The sequence below is a fragment of the Macaca nemestrina genome, chromosome 3 (genome assembly GCF_043159975.1).
Source record: "Macaca nemestrina isolate mMacNem1 chromosome 3, mMacNem.hap1, whole genome shotgun sequence".
NCBI classification, from domain to species: Eukaryota; Metazoa; Chordata; class Mammalia; order Primates; family Cercopithecidae; genus Macaca; species Macaca nemestrina.
The window spans coordinates 15,330,685-15,346,661 of NC_092127.1; the positions used below are offsets into that span (position 1 = coordinate 15,330,685).

The 15,977-nt window shown below is 36.1% G+C and overlaps 1 long non-coding RNA gene across 1 annotated transcript in view; it reads right to left on the minus strand.

Annotated features, from left to right (window-relative positions):
• Positions 1-15,977, minus strand: part of LOC112424021 (uncharacterized) — a 54,254-nt gene that overhangs the window by 22,868 nt on the left and 15,409 nt on the right. The window contains exons 6-7 of the long non-coding RNA XR_011620800.1: positions 5,361-5,510; positions 3,952-4,103 (exon numbers count right to left, since the gene is read on the minus strand). This is a non-coding gene — a long non-coding RNA (uncharacterized lncRNA). The remainder of the gene's footprint in view (positions 1-3,951; positions 4,104-5,360; positions 5,511-15,977) is intronic.

Sequence of the window (15,977 nt, forward strand, 5' to 3'; positions counted from 1 at the left end):
AAGTAAATGTTACTGTCCTTAGCTGATGACCACTGAACTGTCATGATAACACTTAATCTTTTTTGTTCTTTCCTCTTCCTCTACCTTATCAGTGAGAGAGCAGTATAAGTGTATGGGACTAACAAGCAGATACCTAGCATTTTATGGGGTGAACATGCTGCATTTGAGATTTATGAGATTGAGGGGGAAAGTTACATGTTTCTAGCATAGGATCTCTTTTTTTCTTTTTTCATTCCTTCTTTTCTGATCCACTTCCACTTTCACTGCCAAAAGCCAAGTTCTCATAGTTTCATGTGTATTAAGGTATTTTGATTCTTTTCATAACTACTCTCAAGTCTCCAGTTTCTGTTCTAGTCAATTAACCCTAAATACTGTTGTTGGTATAATCTATCTAACACATGCCTCTGATTCCAGAGGCATGAATCCAGCCCTCCAGCCAGAACCTTCGCGATCAGACCACAATTCACCATTCAGGCCTTATCTGGGCTACTCCTCATCAAATTGTAAGTTCCCCTAAATTCCACCCTGGCTTTGCCTACTTCATTCCCATTTTATACTCATCTGCAATCTTTCCCATAGTGAAGCAGGTAGGAGAGTGAGCAGGAGGATGGTTAGGGTGGGATTCCTGCAAATGGAAGAAAATGAAGATCGGGAGATGTGTGGGGAGTGGTGGGAGTTTTAGGGTAAATATACTATGAAGAGATTTGGATAAACCGCAGATAAATATGTTTTTTGTATTTAGCCTAGTATAAAAACATAAGGTATAGATATCTGAATTTAATTTTCTGCACACAGATGTTTATAATCATTGTTGACTCAGATTCAATTAGAGAATGAATAAGCATTTCATACTGTAATCGTAGCACCTAAGACAGATAAACAGGCTTTCCCTGTTTCCCTGGTCTGTAGCAATACTCTTTACTTGTTGGCTGATTTCAGCCATGTATTGGTGGGGATTTATCAGTTGTAATCCAAAACTGTCCTTTCTGTCACAAGATTTCATCTCGGGATGATTACTTCTGTATGTGTTCTGAAATATCCCAAGTCAGGCCCCAGCATTGCTGGGTTGCGTCTGTATCTCAAATTATTTCATACACAGTATAACAGAGTAGTGATTGATCTCTGCTTCCCATTATTTTTATCCATTTTATTACAAGTTGTGGTGAATGACTAATGAGGAATATTGGACTCTGAACAATTCTGTTTTCTGTCATTGCTGTAAAATGTTCAAAACTTGAAGGAAAAACAAGACAAACGAAGGAAAATAACAGTACTTGGAGAGTTCTTCACATAGACAGACACACATGAAAACACATCTTGATGAGCAGAAAGCCAGAATGGATAGACATAGCAGCTTCTACTTAAACTTACTCTTTTAAATAATTCCTCTTTTTTAAAAGAGCTCTTTAAGGCAGATGCTGGTATCTTTTTTCACTTACTCTCTCTTGACTCTGTAAGTACTTTATAGTAGAGGGAAAACCTTGAGTCAACCCCATAGTAATTGTCAGTCATAAACTTCCCTGAATCCTTCTCTGTTGGTGTTCCTGTCCTTTATACAGAAACAAAAAGTTTAAAAAAGGGGAAATGAGTCCTTCTTTAAAGTCCCTTTTAACTTATAGTCAATCAAGTCTGTTGTATTTCAGCTTATTTGTAACAAATCTTACTTCAATGGTGTTTTAATCTGTATGTAAAAACCTAAAGAAATGGCCGGGCATGGGGGCTCACACCTGTAATCCTAACACTTTGGGAGCCTGAGGCAGGTGGATTACCTGAGGTCAGGAGTTCAATACCAGCCTGGCCAACATGGTGAAACCCCGTCTCTACTAAAAATACAAAAATTAGCCAGGCTTGGTGGTGGGCACCTTTAATCCCAGCTACTCGGTAGGCTGAGGCGGGAGAATAGCATGAAACTGGGAGGCAGAGGTTCCAGTGAGTCGAGATTGCGCCACTGTACTCTAGCCTGGGCAACAGAATGAGATTCCATCTCAAAAAAATAAAAATAAAAAATAAAAATAAAGAAAAATTTAAAAATAAATTTTAAAAAGATTTAAAAACTAAAGAAATGAAACATTCTTGTTCTCCTACCTAAAGAATGGGACAAACTTGTTTTACTTTATTTTAGTGCTTTGTTATAGTCTAAAATAGGCCTTTCCCTCAGTATGAGAGAAATTGATGAGGAAGGTTAAATAATCTTCTTAGATTTCTTGAGTAGGATCTTTACTGAGTGAATTTTTTATTTTAATTTGGAATATTGTGAATTCCAAGAATATCAGTTGATCTACCTTTAATTTTTTTTTTTTTTTCCAGAGACAGGGTCTTGGAATTCAGTGGTGTGATAATAGGTCATTGCAGCCTCATACTCCTGGTCTCAAGTTATCCCCCCACTTTAACCTCCTGAGGAGCTAACACTACAGGTGCATTCAATCATGCCTAGCTAATTTTTAAAAATTGTTTGTAGAGAGGGGGGTCTCAATGTCTTGCCCAGGCTGGCCTTGAACTCCTGGCCTCAAGTGATCCTCCTGCCTTAGCCTCACAAAGTGCTGGGATTACAGATGTGAGCCACTGTACCAACTCCAAGCATAATACTAAATGGTAAAAAGCCAAAAATAAATAAGCTATGTGCCTGCCTTTGGGAGCTCACAACTGTGTTTGGAAAACCAACAAGTAAGGAAGAAAAAGACAGAATTTCATGTTATAATGATTGTAATTGATTTATGTACAAAGTTAATAGGCAGTTATAATGAGAACTGTGCCTGAGTGAGTCAGGGGAGGGGAAGGCTTCATAAAATAGGAGATGTTTGAGCAGAGCCTTGAAAGATTCTTAAGAGTTTGGGAGGAGGGATGTCCCAGGGAGAAAGACACTGCATAATTAGTTAAAAAAAATACTGTAGTCAGTTCTCTGATTATAATTCTCTATGAGTTTAGTGTAGAACTTGGGGCTGGAAGCAAGCATGAAGCATCCCGAGTGCTGTTCTAAGAGGTTTGCATTTTATCTAGGCAATGGGGAACTTTTTATGGATGTTAATCAAGAAGTTGGATGAACAGGTTTATGTTTGGGGTTGATTCAGAATAAAACATATAAGAGTGAACCTGAAAGTCTGGAGAACTAAGTGGAAGAATTTTGCAACATTCCATAGGAAAGATGATAGAGGTCTTAATAAATGCAGTAACAATGGAGCTAAAGAGCTAAACACAGGAAGGACCACAATTAGGGAAATAGAATCCAGTGTCAGGTTGGAACTGAGCAATGAAAAAGGAGGAAGAGCTCTAGAATAACTCATAGGTTTTTAGATCCTATGCACAAAGTTTTGAAACACATCAGGGTCCAGCATGGTGGCTCATGCTTGTAATCTCAGCACTTTGGGAATCCAAGGCAGAAAGATCATTTAAGCCCAGTAGTTCTAGACCAGCATGGGCAACAGAGAGAGACCTTGTCTCTCTGAAAAATTAAAAAAAAAAAAACCCTGGTATGGTGGCACAAGCCTATAGTCTCAGCTACTCAGGAGGCTGAGGCAAGAGGATCACTTGAACCTGGGAGTTCTAGGTTGCAGTGAATCACGATTGTGCCACTGCACTCCAGCCTGGGCAACAGAGCAAGACCCTGTCTAAAAATAATTTTTTAACACATCAGCAGCATCACTCATGTTTATTGAAGGCATACTCTGTTCCAGATACTGTATCAGGCACTGCATTTCAAATCCTTTAATAATCGTATAAGACAGTTACCATTATTATTCCAACACTACAAAATGAATGAGTACTACAAAACTCCCTTGGAAAGATCATTGAAATGTAACTAACAGTTTCAACCTTGCACTAGAATCACTTTTCAATACATTTTGATATTTACTATTATTATTTATTAGTAATATTTATTATTACTTTCCCATATCCACATGAGTTAAGGACCAGATATTAAATCCACTTTAATATATGAGGAAATGTACTGACCTGGAAAAGAAAGATAGCAATTCAGGCATAAAAGTCTTAGTCTCATTGCTGCCAAGGTGGAGAGCTTTTCTGACTGGCTCTCACTGCACTACCATTATTAGGGAAGATATTGTCTTCAACTTGGCTTTGTGCTATTTCACAAATTTACAACTCTGCAACAGAGAGTCAAGGAAATATATAGATGAGTTAGGACTGTTTGTTTCAAGTGAAAAAAAAATCATCTCCAATTTAAGTGTAATGACTAAGGTATCTTACAGAACTCAAGAATATAAATGTCACTAAAGGCAGGAACAACTGGAACTAGGCTCTCCAGAAGTGTTAGCACTCCTCCTTTCTTCTGGTTCATTTAAATCTTCTTTCTTCCCCTCTCTGAAGACTAGCTTTTGTCAATGTAAGATTTTATTTTCTCTGAGGACATTTATACATACATATGGGCACATATGTATGTGCGTGTGTGTGTATATATATGTATATATAAAAATCCAATTATGTTATATGTAATAGATATATTTTTACACCATAAGAACAAATCATGACTACTGAGATTTTCTTAAATTAATATTCAATTTGTCAAAGTAAAATGTTCTCAAATTTAGTTTATCTTAAGCCCTTAAATTTATATACATCATATAATTCTATTTATAAATTCAGTAAAATTTAACAATTACTCTCAAATTGTTCTTTGACTAAAGTTTGAGTAACTTGGATAGCAGAATGCACTAAGCAATCAGGCTTCTTACAATTTAGTTAATTTGATTGTCTTAAACATTTTAGATAGCACTTATAAAGTTAACGTATTTGATTTACTTTTTACTTGCCTAAGTTGATAAGCAAAACTTTCCAAGGTACTTGAATCACTCTAATAAACCAGACAAATTAAATTCATAAAAATGATAATTCTAAAGTTATCTCAAAAATCCCAATACTCTCTATAATCTTAGAACAATTCTCTTAGGTTTTTCACTATAAATAACAAGTCCAAACCAAATTTTAAGTTATAATTTTGAATGGGATTCAAAGGTCTCAACTGTCAGGTTCTCTAATAAGCCAATATGCTATGTGGCCTCCAAGATATCCCCCCATGATCCTTGTCTCCTGATATCCACACTCCTACGTAACCCCCCTCCCTTGAGTGTGTGCTGGATTTAGAGACTCCCTCCCAGAGAACAGGATGCATAAGAAACCACGTCACTTCCAAGATAAGGTTACAAAACAACAACAACAACAACAACAAAACCTAGCTTCTGTCTATGGTGACCATTCATCCTCTCTTGATTGCTGGATCTAATGAAGTAAGTTGCCCTCAGAGGGCCCTTGTGGCAAAGGACTGAACGAGGCCTTCAGCAAACAACTAGTGAGAAACTGAAGCATTCAGTACAACCACTCATGAGAAACTGAATTCTACTTACAACCATAAAATGAGCTTGACAACAGATCTTTTCCCAATTGAGTCTTCGGATGAAACTGCAGCACCAGCCAACACCTTGACTGCGGCCTTGAAGAGACATTAAGGCAGAGGCATCCAACAAATATTTTCCTTGGTTCCTGACCCACAGAAACTATGAAATAATAAAGTTTTGTTACTTTAAGTCAATACATTTTGGGGTAATTTGTTTTATAACAATAGACAACTAATGTAGATAGCTATTAAACGTTATAAATAGTATATAACGAAATATGAATATATTGCTCTTATCTTAATACCAGAGCCTTAATACTATGGATTTTATATACTTAACTATTTCTATATTTAATTCTAAGCCCCCTTCAAAAGTAAATTTTGTTAACTGAAGAAGGAAATAATATTACCATCTCAGTATGTTAAAAGTGCTTATTGACTTCTGTGATTTGGGGCAAGGATGACAGACCTGAAAGAAGGGTCATGCAGATTGATACCTCTCCTGTCACTGACAACAGGGCTCAAGACACCCCTTTACTTAATATTTTCATTGAATTTGAATAAATGAATTCTGCTATCTGAGGGTTTAGCCAACTTTTTTCACCACCTAATTGCATTTCATATTTTTTATGTTTCTTATTAGAATTAAATGACATTTACTGGATCTTGAATATATTTTATGACTAGTTCAACTTAAATATCAGACTAGTGATGACTGCCACCTTCTCTCATCCACAGGGTAGAAAACATGGTCCTAATTGTTTCCAACACTCCTATCTTTATAGCTACATTCCTGGCATATTAAAAGATAGAAACTTCCGTTTCTGAGTTTCCATTTCTAAAATTTTTCTAAGGACTCCACTTGATACATTTCAGGGATTGTGCCTGTCCCTGGACCAATGAACAGTGCCAAGAGGAAGAGATTATAGGAAAGGTCCTCTGATTCTCAGGTATGAAAATGAGGGGAAAGGTGTCAGCCAGAAAATCCCTTAGATTTCCAGTACATAGCCATTAAAACTCATGGGGTTAGATTTATTTTGCTTTAATTTAAGTTGATGAAGAAATGATATTCTAATTCTCTACTGGAAAAAAAGGAAAATTTCATAGTCATTGGACTCTTCCCAACTCCTAACCTTTCTAACCCTTCTCTTCAAGGGCTGCTCTTATATCTACATGTTGTCACAGCAATGACTCACCCATGTCTGCCCTTCTGGGACAGTACGTAAAGCTCCACACAAATTCTCCCTTTTCAAAAGTTGAACTTTGTAGCATGTAGGTGAAGACAGACCCACAGCTAGGGCCAGAAGAGCAAAATCCAGCCATTTCACTTTCTAAGATTGAAACAATTATTGAATTTGCATATAAGTACCTGGAAATGTTTCTAACTGTAAGCTGTATTAAGGACTCTAAAAAGCAACTTGTTGGGACAAGGTTAAAGCAAATAAGCAATAAATGTACAGATAACAATTTTAGACACCAGAGCAAGGTAAACAGGTTATATTTGGGTAAAGAACCTCTGGTAGCAATAAAGTTGGGTGTTGGAACATGACAGCTGTAGGCTGTCACCACCAGGCAAGAAAATAGTTATTTCACCTTTACAAAATACACTCAGATTTTCCTTTAGAAATATTTCTTCCCCACTGTACTGTATCCAGGAACTTTGGAAGAACTGACTCTATATCAACTTCAAGCTATATTATTTTACCTCACTTAAAACAGATATTGGTTCCATAAGAGCTTTTTCCCAAACCCAGATCAATCAGCATTTGTCTTCTTCATGGCCACAGTGATTGGCCTAATCAGAGAAAATCTCAAGACTTTTGTTCAATGATCATAGAATGTGACACCCTTTCTCTTCTTGGATGTGAACCAAGTAACCTGTTGGCCTGGTTGCCCTGTCATTGGCAATCATTTTGTGAATATGATGGGAGCCAGAATAGAAAGGAGGGAACAGCTGAGAGAATCACAGGAAACTGAGAGACTGCCTTGATCAAAATATACCTGGACTTTTCAGATATGTGAGCCAAAAAATCTAGTTTATGGTTTATGCTAATTTAAGTTGGGAATTTGTTACTTGCAACCAAAAGTATTACTACTAATATGTTAAGTATCTACTAGGTTGGTGCAAAAGCAATTGGAGTTTTCGCCATTTGAAAGTAATGTAGTATTCATCCGGGAAATGAACACTAGAAAATAGTGAAGGTTAAACTACTTACTATCACATATTTTCATTCACTATAGCATTTCATAGCTATAAGACTATCAGATGGAAATTCACACATACATAATCAACTAATAGTTGACAAGGGTGCCATAATACACAATGGGAAAAGTATAGCCCATTCAATTAGTGGTGTTGGGAAAATTGGATATCCACAAGTAAAAGCATGAAATTGGGCCGGGTGCGGTGGCTCACGCTTGTAATACCAGCACTTTGGGAGGCTGAGGCAGGTGGTTCATGAGATCAGGAGTTCAATAATGAAACTGGACCCTTCTCTTACACCATACGCAAAAATTAAAGCCTCAAATGGAAGATTTGAAGTCACAAAACTAGAAGAAAATGTAGGGGAAATGCTCCTTGACGTTAGTCTTGGAAATGATATTTTAGATATGACATCCAAAACACAGGCAACAAAAGCAAAAATGAACAAGTGAGACTACATCAAACAAAAAAGCTTCTACGCAGCAAAGGAAACAATCAACAAAATGCAAGGGCAACCTACAGAATGGGGGAAATATTTGCAAATCACAGATCTGGTAAGAAGTTAATAACCAAAATATGTAAGGAACTCACACAACTCAAAAGCGAAAATCAAGTAACCTGATTAAAAAGTGGGCAAAGGATCCAAATAGATATTTTTCCAAAGAAGACATACAAATAGCCAACAGGTATATGAAAAGGTGCTCAACATCACCCATCACTAAGGAAATGTAAATCAAAACCACAATGAAATATCACCTCGCATCTGTTAGCATGATTGTCATAGAAAAGACAAGAGATAACAAGTATTGGCAAGAACGTGGAGAAAAGGGAACCCTTGTATGCTGTTGATGGAACTGTAAATTGATACAACCGTGTGGAAAACAGTATGGATGTTCCTCAAAAAATTAAAAATAGAACTACCACATGTACCAGCAATCTCTCTTCTAGGTATATAAACAAAGGAAATAAAATTAGTATTTGGAAGATGTATCTACACTCCTGTGTTCATTCAAGTGTTATTCACAATAGATGTGCTACATAAACAAGGTAAGTGTTCATTGAAAGGTAAAGAAAACGTACACACACACACACACAAAGGAATATTATTCAGCCATTAAAAAAGGAAATCTTGCCTTTTGCAACAATGTGGATGAACTTGAAGGACATTATGCTTAGTGGAATTAGCTAGGAACAGAAAGACAAATACTGCAAATACTGAATGATCTCGCTTGTATGTGGAATCTTCAAAAGTTGAATTCATAAAAGCAGAGAGTAGAATGGTGGTTGCCGGAGGCTGTAGTATAGGGAAAATGTGGACATGTTAGTCAAAAGGACAAACTTTCAGTTATAAGATGAACAAGTTCTGGGGATCTAACATACAGCATGGTGACTATAGTTAATTATTGTACCTTATTGTATATATTTGAGATTTGATAAGAGAGAATATTTTAAGTGAACCTCACCACACATTCACACACACACACAAAAGGTAGCTATGGGTGATGATGGATGTGTTTATTAATTTGATTGTGGTGATCATTATAAAATGTGTAGGGATATAAAATTATCACACTGTATACTTTGAATATATACAATTTTTGTTTGTCAATTAAATATTTTAAAGTTAAGAAAAAAAATACCAAGTGGAAAAAACTATGAGTTAATTAGGACCAAGCTCTCTTTCAATATTGCATATATTTAGTAGCTCATTCAACTGCTTTTTATAAGGTTTTGATGCCAACTTTGAAAGCCCTTGTTAAAAAATATGCCCAGAAAGCAACACGTTTCAGGGTTGCTTAGTCTAATATTTTCTCTGTACTAATCAGCTGCTCTATTTTATAAAATACTCAATCTTAGTCATTCTTTTGAGATAAAGCTTAACAAGATGCTAATATGTAAAATTATATTCTTAGATGGGCAAGGTAGAATTTATTATTTGTTATTAAACAACTCAGCAGATATTAGTTTATCAGATTAGCTTCAACAGAGATAAGAACCTTAAGGAAATTGAATACATGTATTATTAGGTCAAGGAAGTCCTGAAAGAAAGAGTTTTCTAGAGTGTGACGACCTATAGAGGAAGCAGGTCTGAGTGGGGAACAGATGCTAAGGACAGGTGAAGGTGAAGAAAGAGTAGTAGAGTGACAAAAATTATCCCCAAACTAACCTCACTTACTTTAGTTCCCCCCATACCAGTACTGTGTAGAGTGTTTATGAATTCTGTCTTAATGCTTGGACTGTGTATTTATATGACTATGAACCCTGACACCAACACTTGGCAAAGTAACCAGAACATGTCCTAGCACAAGAAGAGCTTTCAGGCCAGAAACTTGCTACAAACAACCCGAATAGATGCCATATTTTAAACCTTACACCCCGCCTCCCTACTCTCTTTCCCTACACCCTCGCTCTACCTTATACTGTGAGTCAGTGATTTTCTTGGCAATTAGTCCTTACAAGATATTTGTATGATATTTATTCTACACTTTCCATCCAAACTGGAAATAAACCAGCTTTGTAAAAAACTTATACTTGTCTCACTGGAAACAAACAAACAAAAAAAGCAATGATTAAGCACTAGAATTGCATCCAGACATAACCAAAGCTGATTTAGCTCTTATTTAATAAACTTGGCTTCTCCTAAAGCAATAGGGCTCTTCTTTTCCCTTCCATTCTGCTATCTGTCTACTACATCTTTGGCTGTGTTTTTTCTGACATATCAAATAAAAGATTGTTTGATTTAGGAGAGGTTTCCAAACATATCAAGTAAAAGATTATTTGATTTAGGAGAGGTTTCCAAATATTTATGGAGTAGCTTGAAAGAAAATCTTTGTAAAATCACTTTGGGAAAGATGTTTTCCTCCTACAGAATAAAGGTCTTAAATGTTTTCGTTTCTTTCTGTCTGAGAGAGAAAGAAAGATATTAAATGAAGGTGTATAACTACCACTTGTTATTGATCTAGTATTTTATTATAAGAAAATGCTTTTGTGTGTAAAGTTATAATATTAAGGAAATGTAATGTTTTGCATGGCTTTTAGAAATGAAAAATCCTGTTTTATATGTCTATGATTTGATCTCAGGGAAAGAAAAGAACACCACTCAAGCCTCATTTGAAGTACAGTACCAATTTACCAGTAGATTAATGTCAAATCCTTCCATGTTTGAAATTCTGACCTTTTACTTTTATTTTATTTTATTTAATGAGGAAATATTTTCAATTATACTGTTTAGGATTCTAGGTTTCAGATTAGCTCAGTCACCAGCAGCCTGTTCTTCTCCACTGGGGTTCTGGCAAAATGGACTAAGCCTGGTAGAATACCAAAGTTTATTGAACCACAGGAACTACAGAGTCCTAATTTTCCTCATCATTCTCCACTCCACATCCCCACTCCCACCATAAAAACTAGTAATACAATCCAGAAAAGAAACTTAGAGTTACTAACTCAAATAGAGTGTAGCAAAAAATCCCAGTCTCAGAAGCAAGATCAATTTACATTTGTTTATTTGATCTCTAACAAAACATTCATAAGTATGATGCCAAAAATTAAAATTCAGAAAGTCAGCTTAAACACACAAGTCATCATTCTTATGATGGTCCCGTGGCCAGTTGACAATTATGCTTCCTTCTTATAGCCAAAGGATCAGAATCCAATTTCTGCAAAGTATGTGAAGTACTTACCAGAAAGAACTTTTAAAAATGGCATGAAGCAAACTCCAGATCTTATTTTTTATTTCTCTCTGAAAATCTCTACTTCAAAGACAGAAGCTTTGATTGCCCAAGTGACAGCCTTAGAATATTATATTTGTTAAAAATCTTAAGGGAGCAAATTCTTCAGTATGACTTCTAACCTTCAGTGTACTGGTATAGTTCTAAGAGGGGGGGCGGAAAAAAAGAAACCTACAAAACTCTGAGATTGTATGTTGAAAAAATAGAGTGAATTTAAAAGATCTACCATGTTTTATTATTTGTAGCTTTCTAGCTCCCAAACATTGGTAGACAACTTCTAAATGTTAAAAAAAAAAAAAAAAAAAAAAGGTATAAATAGTCTGTGTAGCTCAAGTGCAAGCTTCTGATTTTGAATATAAAATGTAAGAGGAATGAAATACATATGTTGGCCAGGTGCAGTGGCTCATTCCTATAATCCCAACACTTTGGGAGGCCAAAGCAGGAAGATAGTTTGAGCCTACGGGTTCAAGGCCAGCCTAGGGAACATAGTGAGACTTCACTTCTACAAATTTTTTTTTTTTTTTTTTGAGACGGAGTCTCTGCCGCCCGGGCTGGAGTGCAGTGGCCGGATCTCAGCTCACTGCAAGCTCCGCCTCACGGGTTCACGCCATTCTCCTGCCTCAGCCTCCCAAGTAGTTGGGACTACAGGCGCCCGCCACCTCGCCCGGCTAGTTTTTTGTATTTTTTTTTTTAGTAGAGACGGGGTTTCACCGTGTTAGCCAGGATGGTCTCGATCTCCTGACCTCGTGATCCACCCGACTCGGCCTCCCAAAGTGCTGGGATTACAGGCTTGAGCCACCGCGCCCGGCCCAAATTTTTTGTTTTAATTGGCCAGGTGTGATGGTGCATGCCTGTACTTCCAGATACTTGGGAGGCTGAGGCAAGATGATCGCTTGAGCCTGGGAGTTCAAGGCTGCAGCAAGCCATGATTGTGCCACTGCACTATATAACCTGAGTAACAGATTGAAACCCTGTCTCAAAAAAAAAAAAAAAAGTATACATACACACACACACGCATATAATATATGTGTATAAAACAAATATTGGGTAATCTATTAACAATATAAGCTATATATATTTATATATTGTTACTTACATTGTTAGCTCTATATATATAGCTTACATTGTTAATTAAATATATGAAGCTCACATTGTTAATAAATTATATATAGCTTACATTATTTATATATATTATTATATTATATATACTTATGTATATAAAATATATATACTTTTATATATATATATATATATATAGCTTACGTTGTTAATAGATTACCCAATATTCTCATGACATATTGAAACTACTTGACTCACTAGTAGAGCTAAGACTAGGACCTAAGCCTCCCCTCCCACAGGACACATCTAAAGTTCATTCTACTAGGTTACATATTGGCCAATTCCCAAGGTACCCACCTCAGTGACATAGTGCAAAGGCCTCTAAATAATAGCAGAAAGTCACACCAGTAAAGGTAACTTTCCCTCTGGGTGTGAGCTCTGTTTCTTTATGACTAAGCTAATTTTGATTTTTAAAATTAGCTCATTGCTTGGCTCTATGTAATTATTAACTCAAGAAAACTGTCCGAGCTGCTGCCTTTGGGTCTACCTTTAGATCTGGTCACTTACCTACATGGCCTTTGATCTTGCCAAGTCTTTGTATGTTTCTTCCTATAAAGACAAGAAGGAAGTCTTTATCAAAACCTTGGGAAAGACCGGGCGTGGTGGCTCATGCCTATAATCCCAGCACTTTGGGAGGCCAAGGTGGGAGGATCACAAGATCAGGAGTTCAAGACCAACCTGGCCAATATGGTGGTGAAACCCCACCTCTACTAAAAAAAATACAAAAATTAGCCCCGCATGGTGGTGGGTGCCTGTAGTCCCAGCTACTGGAGAGGCTGAGGCAGGAGGATCACTTGAACCCAGGAAGCAGAGGTTGCAGTGAGCCAAGATCGTGCCACTGCACTGCAGCCTGGACAACAGAAGGCACTCTATCAAAAAAAAAAAAAAAAAAAAAAAAAAAATGCCTTGGGGAGACCTTATCAAAATCTTGATCAGGAAGCCAGATCTGTTGGCAATGAATAGTTGGTTTTCTGTTTAAGTAATTAACTTTCCTCAATTATTTTTTAACATGGAAATTTCACTGGATTGAATCAGGATTTCCACAATTCTAGTCAAGAAACAGATGGATTCATGAGACCCAAGAGTCTAACTCAGGTCTGAGCAGAGCAAGAATTAATTATATAGAACCAAATGAATTGATGAGGGATAGCTATGGGGTTTTGTTTGGAACACTATTGGTGTTTTAAAGTTCCATTTTTCTAGATATATGAAGAGCCCCTTTCTCTGAAGCAATCTATCACTCATAACAATTTAGTGGACTATATCTTAATAAACTAAAATGTACATTTACAAATAATATACTTTTCTTCCTGCCTGATTCCTCCAGAATTTGGAAACTCTGAGTATCTAAATTTCATGGCAATGTAAGTGTTTGTGTATGTTTGATTAAAAACAAAAAAAGAAAATTGAGATAGTAAAACTAATAGTAACTATTATAGGATTACTGTGAGTTTAAAAAAGAAAAAAATATATAATGCATTTAGAACAGTCTCTGAGTTTAGTAAGTACTCAATAAAGTTTATTTTATTCTTATTTTTTATTTGTATTGTTTTATTTATCCGTTCTCTGTTAGCAATTATCCCAACAGATCCAATGCTGAACTCAAAACACCGACCAGGCGTGAACAACTGGCAGGTCCCAGCCCAGCCTGCCCAAGCCTTTGCTCCCCGCTCCACCCTATCCCTTCCAAAAATGGATCAAGAAATTCTATTTTGATGGTGCTAGCAACTTTAGCCAAAGCTGAAATTATTTGAATATCCTGACTATTCCTTATGTAAATATATATAGACTGTTATGAAAATGATTCATGAACTTTTCAATTCCATAGTCAGAATATTTCCTCATGTTTAAAGATTATGTGACTAGAATGTTCCGTGGTAATATAATAAATGTGTATGAATTGCTGCATACAAAAGATTATTTTTTTTTCTTTTCATCCTTTACTTTAGAATCAGGGGTATGCAAAGAGGTTTGTTACAAAGCTATATTTCATGATTCTGAGGTTTGAAGTATAAATCAATCTGTCATGGAGGTAATGAGCATAGTACCCAATAGGTAGCTTTTTCAAACTTTACCCCTCTTTTTCTCTTTATTCTCCAGTGTCTGGTGTTCCCAACAAAAGACTATTATTCAAAGGAAAGAAGCATTTTTTTTTCATAGGGTTAATGAAATTCCTTTCAATATTCAATATTCTATATGGTTTCCCATATAGTGTTTAGTATATGATACTATGCTTTTAAAGTGTCCATCCAAAATTCCCATCTTTAATGTTGTTTCATTCCATTCTTTCTTCTCAAAAAACTAGTTTGTTATAGTTAAGTTGTTGATATAGCCAAGATAAAACTGCAAAATCCTCAACTATTCTTTCAGTCTTTCTTGTTTAAATGTGGATATTGAGAACAAAAGAGCAAGTCTATGAACTACTTGCATATACTTCTGTTAAGAGATAAAATCCAAAAGGCTCTAAAAATACTGTACCGAACTTTATCTCAGAAGGGAAAGGTTTAATTATAAGGGGCTAACAAGTTTTGTGTAAGTATAAATCAAGTTTGCTCCAAACTGTATGTGTCTGGATGTTGCTGAATATCTGCCCTTGGGTAAGCCTTTGTAGTCTTAATTTGCTTATTCATACTCTTTCTTTTATCTTTTGGTTTTAACTCAGAACATGTTCTTCTTAATGTATTATATAGTGAAGAATTTAGGACACTAGCTGTTTGCAAATATATTGGAGTTGAGATTACTGCAGGGGCTAGAGCTATGTATAAACTCAGACTGTGGTAAATCATGTAAACATTTCAGTCTTTGTTTGAAAGAAGTCATTTTTTATTATATGGTTTTTTTTCTGGGCAGAGTGCCTCTACCTGCCCTCTTTTCTTCTCTTTTATCAGTCATTTTATTTACATAGCAGTTTCCTTCAACTTGTAACTTACAAATTAACTTGACATAAAGCTGATTCTTTCTCGATGAGAAAAATAAAATATGCCATGTATTCTTCTTTTTTTATTAAACCATCTGGACCTCTAGAAGCAAAGCCCAAACCTAACAGCCTCTCACAATATAAAACAAATATGCATTATTCTATGGAGGAAACTAAAACAGGGCTGTCTTTTCTTCCTCTACGAATGGAAAGAAGCTTAATTTACAGGGATTTCTGCGAAAGGGAGTCTGTACCACAGGAGGAGAGTATAATAGCAATTACCAAAAAAAAAAAAAAAAAAAAAAATGCCAGGGTTTCATTACAAAGTAATTAAACACCTCCCAGACCTTTGAAAGTTTGCTCAAGGTCCATTTGATTGTTACCAGAGGCTTTAAATATATAGGAAAGAGAGGATAAATTTCCAAATCAAAATATTCTTAATGGATGGCAACTGGAGAAAAACAATGGCAGGTTGTTTTCTCAGTCATTCGGTTAAGTGTGCATTGTGAGACTTAATAAACAAACAGTGTTTACAGCATGTAGTGGCTGTGAGAACACAGGTGGAGTGTTAAGCATGTAAATGGCACTAGTACGCACAACTAAGGTGTTCCATTTCCTAACGTGACTTCTCAAAATGACAGGGTTTTACCCTGGCATAGT